The sequence below is a fragment of the Podarcis bocagei genome (assembly GCF_964188305.1).
Source record: "Podarcis bocagei genome assembly, chromosome: 1".
Taxonomy (NCBI): domain Eukaryota; kingdom Metazoa; phylum Chordata; class Lepidosauria; order Squamata; family Lacertidae; genus Podarcis; species Podarcis bocagei.
The window spans coordinates 5,295,626-5,321,842 of NC_138125.1; the positions used below are offsets into that span (position 1 = coordinate 5,295,626).

The 26,217-nt window shown below is 47.6% G+C and overlaps 1 protein-coding gene and 1 long non-coding RNA gene across 3 annotated transcripts in view; both read right to left on the reverse strand.

Moving 5' to 3' along the window:
• FRMD6 (FERM domain containing 6) overlaps positions 1 to 18,549 on the reverse strand; it is a 148,869-nt gene extending 130,320 nt beyond the window's left edge. For both annotated transcript variants that reach the window (XM_081192581.1, XM_081192580.1), the window contains exon 1: positions 18,287 to 18,549. The gene's annotated coding sequence lies outside the window, so the exon portion shown is untranslated. The remainder of the gene's footprint in view (positions 1 to 18,286) is intronic.
• Positions 1 to 26,217, reverse strand: part of LOC308587544 — a 187,879-nt gene that overhangs the window by 135,795 nt on the left and 25,867 nt on the right. The window lies entirely within an intron of this gene.

Here is a 26,217-nt window from a genome sequence, read left to right on the forward strand (position 1 = left end):
ACTCTATAAAGGCGGCATACAACTAAAATGATTACGTGATTGATTGATGTTGTCAACCCTTGAAGGCTTCTGTTAGCCAGAATGGCATTTCTTGATATGTGAGGCTCCCAAAATATCTGCGCACAGGGGATATATGAAGGGGAAACTAAATAAAGAGGGTGCAGCAAGTCCTCTGTTCACAGGTATGACTGCTCTTTCCAGGCTATTAGGATCACAGGTGGTAAACTAGAACTTCCATTCGTAACTACGTCTTGATTTACACTTCTGTTACAGTCAGCCCAAGTCTAGAGTTGTACTAGATATGACCTTCAGGGTCCCTTCTGTGATTCTACAATTCTATGATTCTACATAATTCCACACAGTGCTTTCTCCTGTTCCTGCTAGTGTGTGACAGAACATTGGGAAATGGATTCTGGATAAATTTATAGAGTGCTTTCCAATGCAATTTGCAGTTATTGTGTAATTAATCCTTTAAGCATCCTGGGAGGTAGTTTAAGTTGGGAGACAGGGAGAAAGAGAGAGGGAGAGAGAGAGAGAGGCAGACACACCCAAGACCACCTAGTGAGCTATTTGGTTGGGCAGCGATTCCAAGTTTGGCTTTCAATGTTCAGAGTCAAGACTCCATGTTGGAGTCAAACCAAGGACCTTTTTACACAATCATCTGAGTGTGTCTTGGGCAGAGGTTGCAAGCTGGCTAGGTTCACCTCCCACCAGCTACAAGATTTTGGCTTTCCATTCACCCGGTGTCAGACTTTGAGGGATTACGAACGTCTTACCAATGCATTTATTCAAGATTCCCAGAGAGATACGGAGGTGCAACCGCTCAGAAGATGGCGTTGCTCCAACTGAGCTTCTCCCTCCTCCCTTCCTCACGGTGGCCTCTGAGTCTTTTGCTCTTGCACTTTCAATGCATGCAGAGTTCTGGGAGAAGGGGGACCAGGAATGCTTTCCAGTGATAACGTGTCAGTTGGCTGCTCTGTCTCCCCCACTCTCTTCTCCCAACTCCTCCCAACTCTTCTGTTCACCTGTCTCTGGGCTGTCACCTTCCTCAAATCCGCTCCACTTCCCCATGGGGAGGAGTTGCGGTGGACCGCGTGGCCACCCACTCCCCACCGGGGGCGGGGACTTAGTCCCCCGTTGCCCGGGGGATCCCGGCCACATCAGAGCCTCAAACCGCCGACCTTCTGATCGGCAAGTCCAAGCAGCAAAGTAGTTTAAACCACAGCGCCACCCTCGTCCTAATGCTCTTTTAAAGCCACCCAAGTTGGTGTCCATTAGTACATCTTGGTTTTCCCAGTAGTGATGTATGGAAGTGAGAGCTGGACCATAAAAAAAAATCGCCGAAGAACTGATGCTTTTGAATTTGGGTGCTGGAGGAGACTCTTGAGAGTCCCATGGACTGCAAGAAGATCAAACCTCTCCATTCTTAAGGAAATCAGCCCTGAGTACTCACTGGAAGGACAGATCCTGAAGCTGAGGCTCCAAGTCTTTGGCCACCTCATGAGAAGAGAAGACTCCCTGGAAGAGACCCTGATGTTGGGAAAGATGGAGGGCACAAGAAGAAGCGGACGACAGAGGACGAGATGGTGGGACAGTGTTCTCGAAGCTACCGGCATGAGTTTGACCAAACTGCGGGAGGCAGTGGAAGACAGGAGGGCCTGGCGTGCTCTGGTCCAGGGGGTCATAAAGAGTCGGGCACGACTAAACAACAACAAGAAGTACATCTTGTGTGAGCTGTCTGGGCTAGGTAGGACTTTGCTAATGGAGGGCCCAGGGCAGCTACGAAGGGCGGGCCTCCCGGGGTGCTGAGATGCCACCAGCTTCTCAATGGTGCTGGCCAACTGGTCTTCCCAGTCTGGCTGTGTGGGTGTGCCTTTCAAGACTGGTTGCTGGGAATCGCAGATGGGGAGTCCTGCTTGTGGGGTTTTGCTTGTGAGTGTCCCGTCTAGGCCTATGGTTGGCCACTGTGAAAACAGGGTGTTGGACCAGAGAGAAACTTTGGTCTGTTGGAGCAGCCAAGCTCTTCTGATATCTGCGTTCTGCGTCACATTTCAACTACAGCATTTCTACAGCGTTTCAACCACAAGTTCCATCGCAGCCAGAAACTCCAGCACCATCGCTTTGGAGGAGTGTTAATACTTTCATGGTGACACCGAGGCGGCTGCCCTGAGGTGCCAACCCCTCCCTCCCCCAAACTGGGAAGACCAGTTGGGTTGGTTTGCCTTGCCAGAAAACAGCACACTTTGGGATTCACGGCACGCTTCTCTTGGGATGACTGCTCCTTCTTTTTGATGCAGGAGCTCAGATGAGCTGGAGGGCCGCGAGAAGAAACCGGAGACTCTCTAAGATGGAAGGAACAGGCCTCATTGGTCAGGAGTAGCCAATGGGATGCCCTCCATCTGCTGCGAAACTACAACTCCCATCGTCCTTGACTGTTGGTGTTGCTGACTGGGGTTGATGGAAGTTGGTGTCCAGCAACATCTAGGGGGAACTTCTGTATTAGGTCCTCTATCCAGTGGTGCAGTTAGGTAATCTTAAGACTCTGGACTTAATAGTCTGACGGGTCCCACCTTTTCAGATGGCCATGGGTATTGCATCCCTTGCATCTAAAGGTGATGATCCAAGGCTGATATTTTTGGAGACCCTCCTGCCCTTTCTGCTGAATGAAGCTCTGCACCAAAACCAGATACAGTGGTGCCCCGCAAAACGAATGCCTCGCAAGACAGAAAACTCGCTAGACGAAAGAGTTTTCCGTTTTGGAGGTGCTTCACAAAACGAATTTCCTATGGGCTTGCTTCGCAAGACGACAATGTATTGCGGGTTCCTGCTGTTTTTTCCCCTCCCCCCCTTTTTCTAAGCCGCTAAGCCGCTTATCAGATGATCCGATCAGCAGATAAGCCACTAAAATCCGCTAAAAGCCGCTTAAATCCGCTAAAAGCCACTAAAAGCCGCTAAAAGCGCTAATCCGCTAATCCGTCAATGGGCTTGCATCACAAGACGAAAAAACCGCTAGACGAAGAGAATCACAGAACGGATTCTTTTCGTCTTGTGAGGCACCACTGTACTGCCAACCACTGAAAACATGAGACTTATGGTTTTCCTATATATGATTTTATTTTGGAGTTGTCTGTTGTAAAGAATGTATATTATGTGAATAAAATAATAAAGACCTGATGCTGCCAAACATTGGGAATTTCAGCAGAGATTGTCTACATACATGGCCTTCAGAATTACCTCCACCTTACCTCTATAAGGGACGCAGGTGGTGCTGTGGTCTAAACCACAGAGCCTAGGACTTGCCGATCAGAAGGTAGGCGGTTCGAATCCCCGCGACAGGTGAGCTCCCATTGCCCGGTCCCTGCTCCTGCCAACCTAGCAGTTTGAAAGCACGTCAAAGTGCAAGTAGATAAATAGGTACCGCTCTGGCGGGAAGGTAAACGGCATTTCCGTTCGCCAGAAGCGGCTTAGCCATGCTGGCCACATGACCCGGAAGTTGTACGCCGGCTCCCTCGGCCAGTAAAGTGAGATGAGCGCCGCAACCCCAGAGTCGGTCACGATTGGACCTAATGGTCAGGGGTCCCTTTACCTTTACTACCTCTATAAGGGTGAGAACAGCCCCTTTCAAACTAAGAAAGGAAAAAGGAAGTTGAATCCATTCCCAGGAAGCCAAATTCTGTTTGAGAGGCCTCATTCCGCCCTCCAGCTGAATCACAGCCTTGATGATACCCTTGTTTCAAACAATTTCTCACCCATCCTTTCTCTGGAAATGTTTGAAGTTTCTCTTCCACCACAACCTTCCCTGGAAGCTCATTCCTTCCCTGCTTTGCTCTTGCAATTAGAAAGCTCTTCCTAATATTATCTTTCCTGTCTCTTCAACCCAAGGAAGGAATGCACTTAATTAAAATGCCTCGAGAAGAAAACACCAGGATATTTCAAGGTAACAAGCGCGTTTCAGCCATCGGAACAAATTGCGCTCGGAGCCACCGCTGAGACCCATCTGGTGGTTGAAATGGCTCGCCAACTCAATGGCCCATTGTCTCCTTCAGGCGACCCTCTCATTCTGCAGCTCTTTCCAATAGATCCCCAGTCACAGAGACGACGGGTTATGCTTGGCAGATCGTTTAAACCCAAACCCTCTGGTTATCAAGTTTGAAAGCGGCCTTCAGATGCAAGGAGACCCATTAGTTAACAGAGCAATATTCAATCAGAACAGAAGACAACGTCCAGCTGGATCAGGGCAGCGGCCCGTCTGGTCTAGCACCCTGTTCTCGAAGAAAGGGTAAAGGGACCCCTGACCATTAGGTCCAGTTGTGGCCGACTCTGGGGTTGCGATGCTCATCTCGCTTTATTGGCCAAGGGAACCGGCGTACAGCTTCCGGGTCATGTGGCCAGCATGACTAAGTCACTTCTGGCGAACCAGAGCAGCGCACGGAAACACCGTTTACCTTCCCGCCGGAGCGGTACCTATTTATCTACTTGCACTTTGATGTGCTTTTGAACTGCTAGGTTGGCAGGAGCAGAGACCGAGCAACGGGAGCTCACCCCGTCGCAGGGATTCGAACCGCCGACCTTCTGATCGGCAAGCCTTGGCTCTGTGGTTTAACCCACAGCGCCACCTGCATTCTCGAAGTAGCCAACCAGAATTCTGCATATTAGCCGAGGGAGCTGTACGTTGGCTCCCTCAGCCAATAAAATGAGATGAGCACCGCAATGCCAGAATTGGCCACGACTGGATCTAATGGTCAGGGGTCCCTTTACCTTTAAGAAAAAGTGGGACATTCCAGGATCAAATCAGAAACTGGGATTACTGTAAATCCAGGACTATCTCTGGAAAATAGAAGCACTCGGAGCGTCTGAACCTCCTGGGTTGTGAGTGGGCAAATGTTAACAACCTTACAGTGTATCTCCGTCTATCTTAGAGTTTCACCCAAAGCAGACAGTCCTCAAAACACTCTCGGGGAAATTTGCGATTTTATATGGCAGAAAGTGCTGGCAGAAGTTACGAAAGCCCCCCCCCCCTTTCAACGCCAGTGGCTGTGCAGATCTACCTTTGCCACAGGCCTTGTGAGTGGCATCACATAAATAATGACAGCATCTGGCTTTGTTAGTCAGATCGCTGGCTAATAGTCTAAGACGGTGGTGGCTGATGTTTCATCGCTGGGGAAATAATGGCAGGAGATGGAGTCTCGGTAGCTTGGGGGCATTTCTTGAATGAGATATCCACTGGAGCAAGGAGAAAGTGGAGGAAGAGGAGATAGGGAGGCAGAAGAGGTGATAAAGAAGGAAGTTTATAGCAGTTGGAATTGAGAGTGTGAGAGAGAGAGATCAATATCAAGCAGGAATCAGCTGGACTTGTGATGTTGAAAGCTTGTCTCTCCAATACTCTCTCTCCTCTAAAGAAACTTAAAAGTTCAATAGCTGGATCCATGCAACTGCCAAGGGCACCATGCTTGGAGGTTCCCTGTCCTGGGACTGTCTCCTAGTTTCTCTCTCTCTTTTAAAAATACATTTTTATTGGGTTTTAACACATTAATTAACATTCATACAACAGAACTTCTCATCTTATACAATAATTTTTGGACTTCCGTCAACACCTCTGATGATTTTCCATTCTTGTCACTTATTATGCATTTCTTAATTTCATATTACCTTTAATTATCATTAACTAATAATTCTCCTCATTGTCTTTTTTGCAATATTTCAAATAATTCACCTTACAAACCTTCTTGCAAACCTACTAGCGTAATCTGTTCATCACAATTACTTTTCAAATAGTCCGTAAATTTACTCCAGTCTTCTGAGAATTTATGGTCCTGCAGGTTTCAAATCCTTCCTGTTAGTTTATCTAATTCTGCATAGTCCATCAATTTCATCCTCCAATCTTCTTTTGTTGGTGATTCTTCTTGCTTCCAATTTTGTGCCAATAATATTCTTGCTGCTGTCACCTGTCTCCGAGTTTCTCATCTTTCCATTCTGAAATTCGGTTCTCCACATTTCCACATCGCTTTGTGATTTTTGATATATTAAAGCAGTGTCCTCAAAAAAATGTATCAATGTAGAATCACAGAGCGGGTGACGCTGTGGTCTAAACCACTGAGCCTCTTGGGCTTGCCAATTAGAAGGTCGGCGGTTCGAATCCCTGCGACAAGGTGAGCTCCAGTTGCTCTGTCCCAGCTCCTGCCAACCTAGCAGTTCCAAAACACACCTGTTAAAGTAGATAAATAGGTACCACTGTAGCAGGAAGGTAAACGGTGTTTCCGTGCACTATGGCTTCCATTGTGGTGTTCTGTTGTGCCAGAAGCGGTTTAGTCCTGCTGGCCACATGACCTGCAAAGCTGTCTGTGGACAAATGCCAGCTTCCTCGGCCTCAAAAGCAATATGAGTGCCAAACCCCATAGTGGCCTTCGACTGGACTTGACCATCCAGGGGTCCTTTACCTTTTTAGGGCTGGAAATACCCAAGGATCATCTAGTCCAACCCTCTGCAATTCATTTTAGTACACCTCCTCCGCAAAACATTTCCCCTTAATCTAATGCATTCTTGGATGTCATTTTCACAAATACATGCATTTTTTAAAAAATGCACACATCACCCTAATATACACATTGCTTTGTCAGAGTACCACATTGCAAAATTAAAAGAAATATGAATTTCAGAGACCGGCTGTGTTTCAAATGTTTAAAATGAGACGCAAACCAAACTTCTCCTCTTCTGTTCTCACTCCCTGCGTAACTATCCTCTGAAGATCTGAAACAAATTAGGCGAATATGACACCTTCGTTTGTTAGACTGGTTCTGCATGATTCGCACTGGGTTAATGTTAGCGTAGCGTTGTTGCTGTTGTTTTAATTTGCATGAAAATTTGACACATCCAGCAAGCGGCAGGTGCTTGTGAGTGATTTCAATCCACCGTTCCAGTTTATCCTCTTTTGTGTGGCAGGGATAAATCATGCATGCACCTTGGGCGTGAAAGTTGTGAAATGGGCGATAAAAGTAATAAGAAAATATTCAGGTATTCAGAAGGAGAGCAAGTGGAGGAAGGAATCTGCTAAAGTTCAGTCTCACCTGGGGCACCATTTCTGGTCTAAGGCCAGCTCTGCCCGTAGCCAGGATTTTCTTTTCAGAAATGCGAAGAAGTGATGAGTCTGTAAGAATACTGACCCTGATCTGGGAGGCAAGGTGTCAGAATGGAATCAAGGTTGTTGTTGTTTTCTTGGTGTGCAATTGGGCACTAAATGTGGAGTCGGGGTGTATGTGTGTGCTGTTGGAAAGCTGATAATGTACAGTTTGAAAAATGGGAAAATCAAGCACGTGTTTATTAAGCACTTCGAATCAGAGATGGATTTTGGGAAGCACACCACTGCTTAGAAACACAGGGCTGTAGTGTCAGGAGGGACACATAGGGTCATCTAGCCCAACCCCTTGGCAAAGAAGCATCAGAGATGGCATGCACACAATTTATGCCAGGGCAGAATGTGCCCAGTCTCCATACAGCCATACCTCGGGTAACAGATGCTTAGGTTTCGCGTTTTCGGGTTACCAATGCGCCGAAACCCGGAAGTACCAGAACGAGTCACTTCTGGGTTTTGGCGCTCGCGCATGTGTAGAAACACCTAGCTGTTCAAAAGCACACCAGTGCAAGTAGATAAATAAGTACCGCTCTAGCGGGAAGGTAAACAGCGTTTCCATGCACTCTGGTTTCTGTCAGTGTCCTGTTGCGCCAGAAGTGGTTTAGTCCTGCTAGCCACATGACTCAGAAAGCTGTCTGTGGACAAACACCGGCTCCCTTGGCCTTAAAGCGAGATGAGCGCCAAACCCCATAGCTGCCTTTGACTCGACTTGACCATCCAGGGGTCCTTTACCTTACTTTTACCTTAAAGGTAAAGGTAAAGGGACCCCTGACCATTAGGTCCAGTCGTGACCGACTCTGGGGTGGCGGCACTCATCTCACTTTATTGGCCAAGGGAGCCATTGGCCATTGGCGAATCAGAGCAGCGCACGGAAACGCCGTTTGCCTTCCCACCGGAGCGGTACCTATTTATCTGCTTGCACTTTGACGTGCTTTCGAACTGCTAGGTTGGCAGGAGCTGGGACCGAGCAACGGGAGCTCACCCTGTCATGGGGATTCGAACCACCAAGCTTCTGATTGGCAAGCCCTAGGCTCTGTGGTTTAACCCACAGCGCCACCCATGGAGCGCATGACCTGAAAAGCCATCTTCCTCTTCACTGCCCAGGAAGGGCACTATAATCTGCTACGGGAAACTGATTCATTTCAGCACAGCCTGAGGATTATCGGCTCGCGGCGACATTTGGCAGGCACATACTCTGCAAGGAACGATATTCCGACTCAGCATCAGGAAGAACTATCTGGCAGTCGGAGCAGCTCGATCGTGGAACGGTCTCCCTCGGGAGGTGATGGACTCTCCTTCCTTGGAAGTTTTTAAGCAGAGGTGGAATGGCCACTTGCCCTGTATGATCTAGCTGAGATTCCTGCATTGCAGGGGGTTGCCCTCCAACTCTCCCGTTGATTTGACGACACTGGGGCTGTGGGGCTTTTCCACCAGTGTTGTGGAACGTCCTCTCTCCTGCAGAGGCGTTGGCATTCTGTCAGCTCCTGAACACGCAAGTCTTCCAGCAAACATTCCCCCTAATTTGCAATGTTATTGTTTTAACTGTATTTTAACTTTTTAAAATGCTTTCATTTTTATGCTTTTAAAGTGTTCGCTTCATCGTATATTTTAATTTAGGACGTTTTCATGCTCTTGTGCATTTTAATTATGGATTGATTTCATGGTCGTAAACTGCTTAGAAGCCATTTTGGGGGGGTGTATTCATATTCTAGTTATATACAATTATTATAATTATTATAATAATAATAGCAATCATTATAGTGATAATCTAAAAGGGGAGAACCTCGTCTTCCTGAACTCAGTTCCACATATCACACCTCATGTTTCTCTCTCTCTCTCTCTCTCTCTCTCTCTCTCTCTCTCTCTCTCTCTCTCTCTCTCTCGTTGGACAGCTCCACGGCTTCTATACATTGACTATTGTTCTGAGCAAGGCAATGATAACAAAACTGGCCCACAGACATTCCTTGCAATGCACCCGGATTTGGCGGGACGGCAATAGGGCAGTGGGTGTGTTGAGGGAAGGCTGGAAGAAAGCAGGGAAGCTTCACAAAGTCTTTTGCAACAGGCTCTGCGTGGATGAGGTTGCTGTTAATTCAGCAGGGAGGGACCACACTTGCGAGTCGAGACCCCAAAGCCACCCCCTCGATGGGAAATAACACACACAAGGACACGGATATTAGGTTAATGTTATTGGGCAAATATTGGCCACAACTTTATTGACTACAGAATGTGAGCGGTATTGGCTTAGGCATTGAATGGACCTGACTATATCTGACTCCTGCCCCCTGCGCAGGGAGTTCGGTAAGGGTAAACCACCGGAAGGGGGAGCCCCATCGATGCAGACCAACTCAAGCTCTCCCTGGTGTTCCCGGCGGGGGTCATGTCATGGCCCTAGCGCCACCCTGGGCTTCAGACAAGATCCACACACCCAGATTCCTTTAAGGGAATACCCTTAAGCTTGGAGGGGCAGGTGATGGCCACAGCCCCCCTCCCCATCACAAGGTCAAACAATGCCTAACCACGACCCTAACAAAGTTGTGACCATTGCTACGAGGCAGGCGAAAACCACATGGCCTGTGCCAATTTGCCAAGTGGAAAAATTCCTCCCGGGCCCCTCAATGGCGACCAACCAAGGCCAGTGCCTAAACCTGCAAAATAGGGAGGGAGGGCGGGTGATTGAGGAAGCGAGCCAAAGAGGAAGCCCTCTGGCTCACGCCTCTGATTAAATGGCCCCGGCCACGCCCCCCGGCCAGCGGATTGGCTGGCCAGGCTCTGACGTTGCTGTGATCCCCCGGGAAACAGGGGACTAGGTCCCACACCCCCGGAGGGGAGTGGGTGGCCACGCGGTCCACTGCAACTCCTCCCCACGGGGAAGTGCAGCGGATTTCCGTTGTCATCGCATGAGCTACTGCATAAAATAGCCATTTCCAGAAGGGTAGTCTGCCAAGGGCCTTGCGGCACCCGAAAAGCTAACACATTTAAGATGGTGTAAGCCAGCCTTCCTCCAGCCTGTTGCCTTTGGATTGGGTTGGACTACAACTCCCAACTCTACAAATTAAAAGACGCCTGCTTCTTGGGAGAAAAGCAATGACAAACCTAGACAGCATCTTAAAAAGCAGAGACATCACCTTGCCAACAAAGGTCCGTATAGTAAAAGCTATGGTTTTCCCAGTAGTGATGTATGGAAGTGAGAGCTGGACCATCAAGAAGGCTGATCGCCGAAGAATTGATGCTTTTGAATTATGGTGCTGGAGGAGACTCTTGAGAGTCCCATGGACTGCAAGAAGATCAAACCTCTCCATTCTGAAGGAAATCACTGAGTGCTCACTGGAAGGACAGATCCGGAAGCTGAGGCTCCAAGACTTTGACCACCTCGTGAGAAGAGAAGACTCCCTGGAAAAGACCCTGATGTTGGGAAAGATGGAGGGCACAAGGAGAAGGGGACGACAGAGGACAAGATGGTGGGACAGTGTTCTCGAAGCTACCAGCATGAGTCTGACCAAACTGCGGGAGGCAGTGGAAGACAGGAGTGCCTGGCGTGCTCTGGTCCATGGGGTCACGAAGAGTCGGACATGACTAAACGACTAAACAACAACAACAACAACACAACTCCCATCATCCTGATGGAACAACACTTCAGGGCTCCTGTCCCTGCTGCGTGGCTTTGGGGAGGGCCGGCCGTGCAGGTTTTTGAATCCTGGTGACATGTGAAAATGCCAGCCTCGGGCCCCGGAAGGCGGCTGCCAGTCAGAGTAGACTATATGGCGTTAGATGGAGAAGCAGCCTGAGCCTGCCTGACCTGCATGTGTTGTGGGTTTGAGGGCAGAACCCAGTTCAAGACCTGCCTATTCACCCCAGGTAGGGGCAGGGAATTGGTGGCCCTCCCAGTGCTAATGGACTCCCATCAGCCTCAAGAAGCAAGGCCGGTGGTCAGGAATGATGGGAGCTTGAGTCCACCAAAAACTGAAAGGGGCGCAGAGTCCTCATCCCTGGGTGGATCTGCACACAGGAAAACCCCCCGCTATAAATAAGTCAGAAATTAAATCATTATAACAAAAGGAAAGAAAACACTATGTAAAATTCACATAGAAAATGTGTTTGCTCTCCGGCGCCATCTGTTGTATTATATGTTCATAACACATTCAAAGAGTTTTTTTTTTTGACTAATGTAGCTGAGCCCCCTGTCTACGGTGAAGAAGGTGTAGAGATAAAAAGCTTCTGTTCAAAAATGGACAGAAGCATAATTTCCCACCAAAAAAGAAGGGCTAGGCAAGGTGATAGACCATGCAGAATTGGCAACGTTAACAGACAAAATAAGAGAACTTAATGAGGATTGTTTTGTGGAAGAAGGGGAGCCTTTTTCGGACTAAAGAAATACTATACAATGATGAACAAGCCAGCAGGATTCGAACTATGAGCAGCAGAAGAAATTGGAGATTATAGTAGTGTTGTTGTGGTATAAGAGAGAGAAGATAGGGTGCAGCGGAGGGAGAGAAATGAAATCACCATGGAAGTTGACAAAACAAAAGAATTCTTTTTTTACTATGTATTGAAATATATGTGTTAAACTTTGGAGAACTTAATAAAACATAGGATAAACAGCTGTGGAGCTAAAAAGAAAACAAGATAAATAAATAAAAATCCTTTCTCTCCTCCTCTTCCTCTTTCCCCGATTTTCTGGACCCCATCTCCTTGACCTACAAGCAACCCCTTTCTTCTTTGAGGTCTCCTGCCCTGAGGAAGGCACGGCAAAACACAGAACTCCAGCTGCCCCGACTCTGGCATGCTCAAGCCTGTCCTTCCGTTCCAAACTTGCTTGTCACGTCACCTGAACAACCAGAAATCTAAATTCCTTCTGGCTCGGCACCCCGGTTGCGTTAAAACGTAAGGAGGAAGGTGGCCGGCCAAAGTTTTCAGCGCTGGGCAAAGGGAGATCTATAAGCAAAATGTGAGAGGGGAAGCGCATCAGGGGCCCGGTCCGAGGGCACATGATGCCCCCAGCTTGCCAGGCGCGGTCTGCTCACAAGGCAGAGTGAAACAGTCCCAGCAAAAGAAGAATGGACACAAAAACTTTATGGAATATGCAGAAATGGCGAAACTTACTGGGAAAATAAGAAACCGAGATAACAAACTTTTTAGAAAAGAGTGGAAACAGTTTATTGAATATTTACGAATAAACAGTAAACAGAAAAGAACATTGGCAGGATTATTGTAATAACCTGCAGCTTTACAAGAGTATGTTTTTAAAGTAGATGAATAAATGAATAAACTTAGCTTCAAATTAACTTAATTTGGAACATGCAGGAAAACAGATGTAAGGAACCACAGAAAGAGGGGGAAGGAAGCGAGTTTTGTAATTTTAAAATGATGGTAAAATTATTGAAATGTACAAAATTTAAAATCACGAAGAAGAAGAAGAAGAAGAAGAAGAGGAGGAGGAGGAGGAGGAGGAGGAAGAGGTCCGCCTCAGCAGCAGAATCCCACGGGACAGCCGTCCCCAGAGAAATCCCAGAGCTCCGCAAGATTTCGTGAGAGTCTGGCGAGCGGTTGGTGAGATCTTGGAAGTGAGGCTTTGGCAAGGCAGCGGCAGTGGGGAGCAGGGACGCGGACTTATAAAAAATATTGGGGGGGCCCGGGAAAGCTCATGAATAATAAATAAGCTCATGAATATGCAAATAAAGTGGCACCGCCTCCTCGTGAACGAATAGGGGAGAGCGTGCTGCGCCTATGAATCAGCTCCGAAGGAAATTGGGTGGAGCTTTTGCTCGGGAGGGAGGGCAGGAGGCATGCAGCCCGACCCTGTGCATTTTGGGCTGGGGGAGGGGCGGCGATGGCGCTCTGCTGGAGGGGCGCCGGAGATTATTGGGGGGGCAGAGCCCCCCCAAACGAATTTTTGAGGGGGCTCGGGCCCCCTCAAGCCCCATGGAGTCGGCGCCTATGGTGGGGAGGGAGCAATGTCCCATTTGGCCTCAGGTGGCAACCCAGGACGGGTCAGCCCCAAAGCTGGGCAGGTCTGGTCTGGTTAGTGTCTGGACGGGAGAATGCTATGCTTCCTTGAGTTCCGTGCCGGCATATAAAGTTGCAGAGTCAATTAAAGGGAGAAATGCAGAGCAGCTGGCTCCAGGCTGGCTCATTAGGCAAAGCAATATGTTGTTTGGGTGCAGGCAAACTGCGATTGCCTCCCATGGAGACATGGCGTTGCCCTATCTAGCTTGGCAGAGTTTTCCCCAGGGGCGGGGAACTCCTTCCAGCTTCAGGACCGCAGTCCATCCTGGCCAACTTTCCAGGGGCCGCGTGGCAGGGATGGCAGGGGCCAGGTGCAAAAATGGACCAAACAGCTCAGATGACTCTTGCAACGCAGCTACGTTTCGGCCACACAAAAGCTAGAGTTTTCAAATCACACCCATATAGACGTCCATCCTCCACCCAAATAAATAATAATAATAATAATAATAATAATAATAATAATAATAATAATAATAATAATTTTATACCCCACCCATCTGGCTGGGTTTCTCCAGCCACTCTGGGCGGCTTCCAACAGAATATTAAAAACACGATAATACATCAACCATTAAAAACTTCCCTGATGTCTTCTACAAGTCAGATAGTTGTTCATTTCCTTGACATCTGATGGGAGGGCGTTCCACAGGGAGGGTGCCACCACCGAGAAGGTCCTCTGCCTGGTTCCCTGTAACCTCACTTCTCGCAGTGAGGGAACCACCAGAAGGCCCTCAGAGCTGGACCTCAGTGTCTGGGCTGAATGATGGGGGTGGAGACACTCCTTCAGGTATCCTGGGCCGAGGCCATTTAGGGCTTTCAAGGTCAGTGCCAACACTTTGTGTTGTGCTCAAAAACGTCCTGGGAGCCAATGTGGTCCTGGCGGCCGCTCCCAGTCACCAGTCTAGCTGCCGCTTTCTGGATTACTTGCAGTTTCCGGGTCACCTTCAAAGGTAGCACCACAGAGTGTGCATTGCAGTAGTCCAAGCGGGAGATAACCAGAGCATGCACCACTCTGGCAAGACAGTCCATGGGCAGGGAGGGTCTCATCCTGCGTACCAGATGGAGCTGGTAGACAGCTGCCCTGGACACAGAATTGACCTGTGCCTCCATGGACAGCTGTGAGTCCAAAATGACTCCCAGGCTGCGCACCTGGTCCTTCAGGACCAGGGAGTCCCCCACACCCGCCTGCCCCCGTCCCCCTAAAACAGTACTTCTATCTTGTCAGAATTCAACCTCAATCTGTTAGCTGCCATCCATCCTCCAACTGCCTCCCAAGGCATGATGGAGAACAGCAACAACCAGGAAAAGATAGACATAATATTCTACAAGGACAGGAAGAAACATCATGGACAGAATAATTGCCACACACAGGAAGAACAAGGATATAGTTTGAATGCTTCACCTGTAGCTTTATAAATCATTCAATGTGTCAATACGGATGGAAGTCATTAATATTGCAATTGTTGTATAAGGGATTGCTATTTTGATTGAAGTGTAATTGAAATTAATAAGATTTTGGAATGCAGAAATGAAGTAAATCATCAAGCCGTCAATTCTAGCATGAGGGGGGACAGGACACCTAAATTATATAACTTGACATCTGAATGATTGGCATTAGCAATTGTACTCTAATTTGGCATTGTTATAATGAGGCTATTATTGAATTATTGTAACTGAAAGCTAATAAAAATTATATATATGTTGCTCGCTGGAAAATGCTCCCCTTAGCCGTTAACACAAGCCTGACAGGGAAAAGGCAGCATTGCAGATGCGAAAAGTTTGACTAAGGTTGTTGACAAACTGGAGATGGTTGGAGGACCCTGCAAAGATTAAGGGGTTGGGATGTTTTCCTGCAGTCAAGGCCTTCCCAAGCTGGCAATTATGGGCTGCTCTAGCATGCGGCTCAGCGAGGCGTTCAGAAATTGGCACCAGACAGTTTGCAAGCCCAGATCCCAGAGACGTTTCTTCCAGATCCTTCCCGGAAGAGAAATTCAATTTGGATGTCCTGCATTACGAGCTCAGAGCTTGCCATCAGCACTGTGCTGGAGCAGAATGGCTGTCAGGCAGGCCAAAGTTGCCTTTCATCGCAGTTCAGGATGCCCAGGGGAATTTTTCTGGCAGATGGCGATTAGGAATGGGCAAATCTGTCCATTTCAGTTTCCTTTCTGTTCTCAGTTCTCCAACTCAGTTCACCTGATTTCCACATCAGTTTGTGATTGATTTATTTTTTAAAGGCAGCACAATTTGTATGCATTTTGGTACACCTTCCCACCCTTAAATTTCACTACACAGTGGTGTGGGGTTTTCCCCCCCAGAGTTTCCCCTCTTATACAATAAATTTTCACATGCTATTTTCACTAATATACACATTTCACACAGACTTTCCCCTAACGTACACATTTTTGCATGCATTTTCTGGGTCGCAAATTGCATCACAAAATTCAAATTCAACATTCAATTGCAAGATGTGTTTTGTATTGTTAACGGCACTGCAAATCTGGTAGGTTTGCATTGAGAGACAGACTGAACCCCATGTTGGCCTGTGAGTCAGACCTTGCCTGCCTGAAGTGACTAACAGCATTTGCATCTGTTAACAACATTGTTTTAGCCCAGTAGCTGCAAAGAAACTGTGTTTTCGTTCTGACACACCACCTGGGTGACCGCATGCTCCAACAGCAATGGAATTCACCTTAGCAAAATAGATCGAGAGGCCCGTTTTGTGTTTCTTAAAATAGGTGCATGGGATCCAGTCATAACCCACTCTTTAATGCAATGCCTTGCAGCTATGGACCGGAAGGTCTGTGGGCAAAATCCAGACTCCTGCAGAATGCCAATTCTCTCCCTTCCACATTGGAAAAATTCAAAGGAAGAGAACTCCATGGCTTGTCTTGTGATTGTGGCAGTGGGGCTTTCTGAGGGTCCAACTTGGGGGGGTCCCCCGACCCATCACCTTCCATAACATGAGACCCTCATAAACCTAGTCACTGACTGTCCAACCTGTTCATTTAAATAAACTTTCAGTTAAAAAATACTTTATTCATAGTATTAAATCTCAAAAAATGTGTCCTTTTGAGAATTCAGAAAGCTTGAGATCATCTTAATGCATGGCAGATCAACCTTTAGGTTCCTGTTCCATGAACTTTGGGAATGTGACATTATTTCTTTCTTTCTTTCTTTCTTTCTTTCTTTCTTTCTTTCTTTCTTTCTTTCTTTCATATCCCACCCTTTCCCCTATGGAGCTCAAAGTGGTTCTCTCCCTCCTCATTAGCTCAGTCGGTAAAGCACCAGACTCATAATCACAAGGTCGTGGGTTCGAACCCTGTGCTGGGCCGAAGATTCCATGGGGCTACATTAAAAGCTTTTTGCAGCTTGATAATTAAATGTTGATCTTTCTCTACTCTACTCAGATATTAATACTGCACAGTTTGAAGGGACAGGATGTATAAAAACAGAGTCCTTTTGGAATAAAAACGTAATGAAGGCCTGCAAGTTAAATTCAGACTTTCGCTTGCAGAACTTTCTTCAGCAACATCACAAGAGCATCGAAGAGACATCCAAACACTTCATGATATCTTGTGCATATCATGGAATCGAGCCCCACATTGAACTGGTTTCACGGTGCCATTTTGTCGTTCTTCTGTCTGAACTGCCTCGGAGTTCCCTTTTATTTCTTTCCAATGAAAGCTGGTAGGTAAGCAAGCAACACCACAAACCCATTCTTGCTCAGCCGGTAGAGCATGAAACGCTTAGTCTCAGGTTTGTGTGTTCGAGCCCCACGTTGGGCAAAAGATTCCTGCATTTCAGGGGGTTGGACTAGATGACCCTCAGGGTCCCTTCCAATTCTACGTTTCTATTTAATCATCCAACAGTCCTGTGAGGCAGGTTCAGTTGAGGGGCAGAGACTGGCCCAGGGAGACCTTCATGGCTGAGTTGGAATTCGAACCTTGGCCTCCCAGGTTTTAGTCCACCACTCTAACCACTGAACCACCATTGATTGGCTCTATAACTTGCTATAACCTCCGGGCTGGTAAAGAGAGCCTTAACCAGCTTTGAGTCCTCCAGATATTTGGACTACAACTCTCATCAGTCCTAGCCAGGCTGTATATCTGAGTCAAAATGGGCTTCCAAGACGTCTGACCTCTTCCATCACCATAGAAGATCCCCAACATTGACTTTCAAAGAGATGAAACTTGGAACCTTACCCTATGTCATCATCATCATCATTATAATTTACCTATTAAATTTGTATTCCGCCCTTCATCCGAAGATCACAACATAGAAATACAAAATGAGAACGCAAAATGCAAAATGAAAACAAGAACAAACACAAACCAATACCCCACTCACAGACACATTTAAAAGGCCTTAGGAGCAAATTTAAATCTTCACTTTGAGCTTTGTGCCCCAATCCCACTCGAACAGCCGCTGAAAATATTGCTTAGATGTAACCCAGTACCCAGAAAGTAAAGCAATGCGGAACATCTGCATGCACAAACAAGGTATTGCAAATATGAAAAAAATGGTATCTGGCTCCTAGTGAATGTCTAGTTTGCAGCTGTGGTTCCTAACCCAGTAAACGAGACAGGAGCCAGGCCACTCATCAAATTAATTGCACAGACAACTCATTGGAAGCTTGCAGCCTTACTACCTCGGACGATTTGCAAACCCTGCTTTCCCCCCAAAGGCAATCACTAATTCAGAATAAGTTTTAAAAGGGCAAAAAAGAAATCTGAATGGGCACACCAAATTGAGTTATGAAATAAATTTTACATTTCCCTAACTGACCCTTCATGCCAGCTTTGTCCTGTGCTGTCAGTGAAGTTGCTCGATTTGGATTCCTGGGTTACCAGAGAATTGTAGAGTTGGGACACCCGAGGGTCATCTAGGCCAACCCCCTGCAAGGCATGGATCTCAGATAAAGCGTCCATGACAGAGGGCCACCCAGCCTCCAAGGAAGGAGACCCGACCACCTTCTGAGGGGCGTTTGCTCCACTGTCGAACAGCTCTAACCACCAGAAAGTTCTGCCTCGTGTTTATGTCATCAGATTTGAAGGACATGCACCTCTCATCTTTACGGGATGTGAACAAGGCACTGCGCGCGAGAGCATCCAGCCTGCTTGCTTTCCAAAACAAAGCCCTGAAATCGTTCCCTACCTGGCGCCAGAGCAGTTTAGGTGCCGGGGCCTCGCTGCCGCTCCATGCTTAATCCCAGACCATCCGTCGAGTGAGATGGAGAGCCATGGCCACCAAGAGAGAAGCTCTTCAGATGTCCCTCAGGGGACAACGTCCTCTCGACTCGGCCGCCTGAGAGGTGGTTGGTAGGACAGAAACGGCCGAGAGGATGGAGGTGTCAGAAGACACCCACTCCAGCCTCTGCTGCTAGCAAAGGGAAGGGTGTTACTCACTGGGAATTACTGTACTATTAAGAGACCTACCCTGATTTGGTTGGCTTCCAAAACCTCGCTAGACATGTCCTTACCTGCTGTGAAGGAGGCAGCTCTGAAGCATAGAAGATGGGGGATGGGGAGGAATCTGAAGTTGGTTGGTTTTGGAGGTGAGGCTCAAGGCAAGGGAGCCTGGACGCTTCCCTTTGTGAAATGGGGAGTGTGTGTGTGGATGTAGGGGGGGAACAGAGCCAATATGTTCACATGGGCTGCATACTTGACCCAACATGAGCACAGGGATGCGGGGAGCTTGTTACGGGCTTGGCTTCCCGCAGCGCAGATCGGCCTCAAATCAAGCTGCGACTCGCTTTCCCCAGAGACGTTAAGGAGCAGCTGGGATTAAGGAGCCGAGGAGGAATGTGGTTTTCTTGGTCCTGATGAGCCTCATACTCTACGGAGGCAGAGTCGCACGATGACAGATGGATAATCGCAGCCCCTTCATGTCTAATACCCCGGGATCGCTTGCTCAATCCGAACCCCGCTTGCAAGGAGTTCGAGAACCGCAAAAGTCACCCTAAGCAGTCATTTGCTTGCTAATTTCTCTAGCATTAAGCAATTAGATTTCCAGAGCCACCGACTTAACATCTGCCTCTGGAGGCCTCCTTGTAGGGTTTCCAAAAGCAGGGAAGGAAGTTTCAAGCAAAAGTTTTGCAGAAGCACGTCAAGTTTATAGCAGGATGTTGCAGTCTCTTTTTTTTTTTTAAAAAAAAAACCTAGCTGGTTTTTCCTCACCTGTGCACTGTGGGGACAGCTTTCCCATGAACTAGTCACTCTTTGCACTCTAATTACTGCAAAATGGGAGCAACTGTCCCTTCAAAGGTGCGAAACCTAAGATGATAAAACGCACTGGAAATTAGAAATGTTTTCCCTTTTTTTTTTAAAAGCCATGGAGGTAAGGCCTCCGAAAGGGTGAGGTTAAATGCATCTTTGCCAAATGCAAATTGCATCCCTGGGGGGGGGAGGGTGTCCAACTAATATCAGGAATGCAGCAAGAGCGGGGAGGGGCAGTTTAACCCCTTGCTCCCCTGCTGCGCTCCGGGTGAAAAGGGAATAGCTTCTTTGAAGGCTCTGTTTGCGCCGAGAGGAAATCCTGCGTTTTGCTTAAGAGCAGGATCAGTCCTGAGTCAGGCTGCTCTTTCCTCACCTCATTCTCCTGAACTGTGAAATGTGGGGTAAGTACCTTGGCCTACCTTACAGGTCTGTTGCGAAATACTGCATGTGATGAAACGCCTTGGATCGTATCCAACTGCACGTCCTTTGATCCAGAGGAGGCTTCTGTCGCTAGAAGGGAAGGGAGGTAATCCTTGCCGGTTCCTCTTCTCGCCCCCTCACTGCATCCAGCACGCCCTCTCCCTCCCAAAAAATCTGCTTTGGTGGGCTTGGGACCCTGGAGAAGTGTGTGGGAGGAGAAATCAGAGACGCTTCCTCCCCATTCTGCTGCTGCGTGTTTTTTTCTTTCTGGACTGAACAGGACTTGAACACTCCAAAGGAGTGTTGGTGCCCCCCCTAGACATTGATGTACTACAACTCCCATCATCCTTGGCTCTTGGCCAGGCTGAGGGAGGCTGGTGGGATTGAATGATGCTTTGAAGGTAGCTGCTTCCCCATCCTTCCACTAAACTTAAAATCGCTGTACAGTGGAGCCTTGGTTCTTAAACTTAATCCATTCCGGGAGTCCGTTCGACTCCCGAAACCGTTCGAAAACCAAGATGCAGCTTCCGATTGGCTTCAGGAGCTTCCTGCACTCAACCGGAAGCCCCGGAAGCCCCGCCAGATGTTCGGCTTCCGGAAAACATTTGCAAACCGGAACACTCACTTCCGGGTTTCCGGCGTTTGGGAGCTGATTTGTTTGGGAGCTAAGCAGTTCAAGTACCACTGTACAGCTGTACTTTGAGAGTAGTTACGAGTATTTCTGCGACGCCCCGCTTCACAGATGTGATTCCGCCTCTGGGAACCATCAGGAAACGATGGGATGTTTGACAGTGGAATTTGCTGCCCAGGAGTGTGGTGGAGTCTCCTACTTTGGAGGTCTTTAAGCAGAGGCTTGACAACCATATGTCAGGAGTGCTCTGATGGTGTTTCCTGCTTGGCAGGGGGTTGGACTCGATGGCCCTTGTGGTCTATTCCAACTCTATCATTCTATCATTCTATGAAACTGCACCCCCCGCACCCCCCTTCCTACGCCACTGTTTGGCAGGAGGGGCTGGTTCCATTCCATGCATCATTTGTGTGATGAAAATAATTATAATACCCCACCCATCTGGATCCATACGTCCTTCCACAGTGGGGACATCGGTTTCCGGGCAGGAGTTGATCACGGTGTGGATTTGCCAAGCGTGCCTTCCTCTTAGCGCGTTTCTCCCTTGCGTCCTAAGTTTGAGTGTCTTCAAATCCCATGACACCTTTGGTAGAGGCTGTTCTCCAACTGGAGCGCTCGCAGGCCAGTGTTTCGCAGTTGTCAGTGTTTATACAGTGGTACCTCGGGTTAAGAACTTGATTCGTTCTGGAGGTCCGTTCTTAACCAGAAACTGTTCTTAACCTGAAGCACCACTTTAGCTAATGGGGCCTCCCGCCGCTGCCACACGATTTCTGTTCTCATCCTGAAGCAAAATTCTTAACCCAAGGTACTATTTCTGGATTAGCGGAGTCTGTAACCTGAGGTACTACTGTACTACATTTTAAAAGATTTGCCTTGAGAGAGTCTTTAAACCTCTTTTGTTGACCACCAGCATTACGCTTTTCATTTTAAAGTTCAGAGTAGAATAGTTGCTTTGGAAGACAATAACCAGGTATCTGCACAGCATGACCAGTCCAATGAAGTTGAAGAATCCTTGCTTCGACACTGGTGATCTTTGCTTCTTCCAGTACACTGGCATTTGTTCGCTTGTCTTCCCAAGTGATGTGTAATTTTTTCCGGAGAAACGGTTGATGGAATCTTTCAAGGAGTTGGAGATGGTGTTTATGAGAATAAACAGTCGTTCTCCCAGAGCTACAATTGCCAACATGCTTAATGAACCGCATCTACCTGGGTTCTTTGGAGGATCCATGTGTTTAAAATATATGGTATGGACGGGGTCTTAATTCACCTCTGTCGATGGGATGGGACAAGACAGGTGGAATTTACACACATATTTAAAAAAGCTGTGAAAATGCTTTATGAAAAACATGTTTTGAAAAATACATTGAATTTCCCATAGCTCACTGTCGCCATCTAGTGTCACATTTGCATATTGCACTTTACAACACACTTAAAACATTTTATTTGTAGCTGTATAGTTGAGTCCAGCTTCTCTGAGTTACTCAAGCCCCTTCGCCACGGCAAGGCATTGAATTATGATGCTGGAGGAGACTCTTGAGAGTCCCATGGGCTGCAAGAAGATCCAACCTCTCCATTCTGAAGGAAATCAGCCCTGAGTGCTCACTGGAAGGACAGATCCTGAAGCTGAGGCTCCAAGACTTTGGCCACCTCATGAGAAGAGAAGACTCCCTGGAAAAGACCCTGATGTTGGGAAAGATGGAGGGCACAAGGAGAAGGGGATGACAGAGGACGAGATGGTTGGATACTGTTCTTGAAGCTACCAGCATGAGTTTGACCAAACTGTGGGAGGCAGTGGAAGACAGGAGTACCTGGCATGCTCTGGTCCAGGGGGTCACGAAGAGTCGGACATGACTAAACGACTAAACAACAACAAGCTGAGTCCGCAGTGTCCTCCTCTGTACCTGGAGGCTGTCAGCTAATTTAGGGGGTGAAGGGGAGGAACTTACGTTGCAGGAGGTTGCAGGGAAAACACACAGCTCCTGGACCTCCCTGCTGCTGCCCACCTCTCCAACACCCGCCGCCCGAAGCAGCTGGCTTATTCTGCCCTGCAGCGGGGCCAGCCCAGGCGTGCAGAGAAGAGGACATTTTTTGCTCTGTCCTTTGAAACAAGAGCCAGTCGCTTGCAATCCAGGCACATATGCAATGCATCTTGCGCTCAGTAATTCAAACCATTTGGTTTCAGGCCCAGGCAAAGGAGGTTGAGCCAAAACACACACAGCTTCAAGACAACTACAGTTTTATGTTGCACAGAGAGAGTTGTGGATACGTTTCTCGGTTTGGCTGACACAGGCCGTTCCCATGGTTTGGGGTGGGGGGTGGATGGATTTAAATTATGGCAAGGAGGAGGAACTTACGCAACAGTCTCTGGAATACAAAGCCTGGCTGTGCATGAAGCTTGGAGATGCAGGGGAAAGGCAGTGTGAAGTAATGGGTGGAGCGCTGGGCTTTGATTTGGGAGAATTGCCGCTCCTGGCAACAAGGACCCGATGTGCAATTGAGCAAGTTGGTGCCTTTGGTCTGTTTCCCTGTCTCTAAAATGGGAACATCCAAGCCTGCCTGCAAAAACGTTTTTTCATTTTTGCAAAATAGTCAGTTTATTACCGAGCCGCTGTGCAGAGCCCAGATACCAGAGCCCAGTATGTTTCCGAGCACAATTCAAAGTGTTGGTGCTGACCTTTAAAGCCCTAAATGGCCTCGGTCCAGTGTACCTGAAGGAGCGTCTCCACTCCCATTGTTCTACCCGGACACTGAGGTCCAGCTCTGAGGGCCTTCTGGCGGTTCCCTCACTGCGAGAGGCCAAGTTACAGGGAACCAGGCAGAGGGCCTTCTTGGTAGTGGCGCCCGCCCTTTGGAACGCCCTCCCATCAGATGTCAAAGTGATAAACAACTACCTGACATTCAGAAGACATCTGAAGGCAGCCCTGTTCAGGGAAGTTTTTAATATGTGACATTTTAGTGTATTTTTCATCTTTGTTGGAAGCCGCCCAGAGTGGCTGGGGAAACCCAGCCAGATGGGCGGGGTACAAATAATAAATTATTATTATTATTATTATACCCCCCTGCTCAGCTGGCTGAGTGCCGTAAACCAACCTTTTAGTGAGCCAGTGTGCTGTACTTGTGCTGTACTTGTGGTCAGTGGCGTCACAACGGGGGGCGGGGGGCGGTACACCCCTGGTGCTTTGCCGGGGGGGGGGGGTGACAAGAAGGCAACCCGGGGCTGGTGGCAAACCGCTATGTGCAGCGCATGTGCGGTGTCGCACGCATGCACTGTATGTAACGATGGTGCACAAGCGCTGTACAAAGCGGTTTGCTGCCGGCGCCGTTCGAGCGCCATACGGATGGCAGTGTGATCCGTCCGTCACCACTACAGCTGCGAGCAGAGGATCCTGGCACTGTCCGTATGGCACTCGAGCGGCGGCACTGGCAAACCGCTATGTCCAGCGCCGAGGGCCTTCTGGCAGTTCCCTCCCTGCGAGGAGCCACGTTACAGGGAACCAGGCAGAGGGCCTTCTCGGTAGTGGCACCCACCCTGTGGAACACCCTCCCACCAGATGTCAAAGAGAACAACAACTACCAGACTTTTAGAAGACATCTGAAGGCAGCCCTGTTTAGGGAAGCTTTTAATGTTTGATGCACTACTGTATTTTAATATTTTGTTGGAAACCGCCCAGGGTGGCTCCACGGGGCGGGTGCCACTACCAAGAAGGCCCTCTGCCTGGTTCCCTGTAACTTGCCTTCTCGCAGGGAGGGAACTGCCAGAAGGCCCTCGGAGCTGGACCTCAGTGTCTGGGCTGGACGATGGGGGTGGAGACGCTCCTCCAGGTCTACTGGGCCGAGGCCATTTAGGGCTTCAAAGGTCAGCACCAACACTTTGAATTGTGCTCAGAAACGTACCGGGAGCCAATGTACCATTACATTGGAGATGGTCCTTAAGCATCAGCATCTTTTGTGGCTAGAGTCACTCAGCGCCCCAGGACCTTCCCAGGCCAGGTGGAAACAAGCCAGCAAAGCAGGGAGCAGGTCTTGCAAGACGCCCAGCAAAGATGGTCTCTGCTTTGAAAAATTGAAAAACAGAGTGCAAGATTGGCTCCATTACTATCAAATAATGGAGGCATATAACCTGGATAAAAAAGCTGGTTTCCAGGTGGAAAAATCAAAATTGGAAATAGAATTGTTAGATCCCAAAATTAAGAATCTGTCAAGAATGTATAACTTGCTGTTGAAATGGATGAAATGGTGAAATCTGCTATGATTAAATGGGCACAAGACGTTGGACATAACATTATGATGGCTGACTGGGAACAGTTGTGGACCACAGGTATGAAATTTACGGCATGTAATGCTCTAAGAGAGAACTTAATGAAAATGATTTACAGGTGGTACATGACACCAGTCAAGCTTGCAAAAATTTATAATCTACCTGACAATAAATGTTGGAAATGTAATGAGACTGAAGGTACATTCTTTCACCTTTGGTGGACATGCCCAAGGATTAAGACATTCTGGGAGATGATTTATAATGAAATGAAAAAGGTATTTAAATATACCTTCCTGAAGAAACCAGAGGCCTTTCTCCTGGGCATGGTAGGCCAATTGGTGTTAAAGAAGGACAGAACTTTTTTATGTATGCAACAACAGCAGCAAGAATACTCATCGCGAAGTATTGGAAGTCACAAGATTTGCCCACCAGGGAAGAATGGCAGATGAAGGTGATGGACTACACGGAACTGGCAGAAATGACTGGCAGAATCCGAGACCAGGGAGAAGAGTCGGTGGAAGAAGACTGGAAAAATTTAAAGATTATTTACAGAAATACTGTAAAATTAATGAATGTTAGGAAAATGTTGGAATGAAGGTATATGGCCTTAGCAGAAATGTTATAAGGAATTAAGGACAAATAGATTTTTAATGTATTAAAGGGAAAAAATAAGGTTAGAACAAGTTAAGATAAATTATAGGACAGAAAATAGAGGAAGATGGAAAGTATTTGCTGAAACAGTTAATTGAAGTGGAATACAAAAAGGGAGGTGTGAGGAGGTCGTGGAAACAAGTGAATGAAAGATAAGATACTGAAATTATTGGATGTGTTTTAAATTGTGTTTGTTTTGTGGTGTTAATTTAATGTTTTAGTGTTAGTGTAATGTAGTGTTTTTGTTTTTGTATTGTATTGTATTGTTTTGTTGATTTTTTTTCTTTTTTTATAGTCTTTAAACTGTTAATAAATATTATTTAAAACAAAAAACCAAGATGGTCTCTGGCCCCTTCACCCCAGCAGCCTTTGTAGCTGGAGCCAAGCTAAACGCGGCTCTCAGCGTCTTCTTTTTCAACTCTTTTGCCGTTGCTTTCAAGAGAAGCTGCTGGGCACTGCTCATGACGTATCAAGTTTTTGTTTCTGAGACATTTTCCCCAAGTCCCATTTTGTGCCATTTCCCCTCGAGCTGTTATATTTCCATCCCCAGTTCTGCAGCGTCATTAGCAAATATGACACAGTAATTGGCAATAAGTAAACACATTAGCTGTTGGGCGATTCCATCATCCCAGCTGAAGTTTATTCCCGGAACGGCTGGGATCAGCTCTGGAGAAACTGGAACGCCCCATCACTTTTGCAATCACGGACACGACTTGTAGCACTGAAATATACTCAGAGTCGAGAGTGGATTTCATGCTCTTTAGTGGTGAGGAGGAATGAAAGTTTCCCCAAAGTATCTGCTTTATATACATTATTTACACGATGGGCCGCACGTGATTGGCTAATTCCGGAATTCTCCTGTAGGCCAATCAGGTTGTGGATTCACTTCCACCTGGAGCTGGATTGGGTGGCT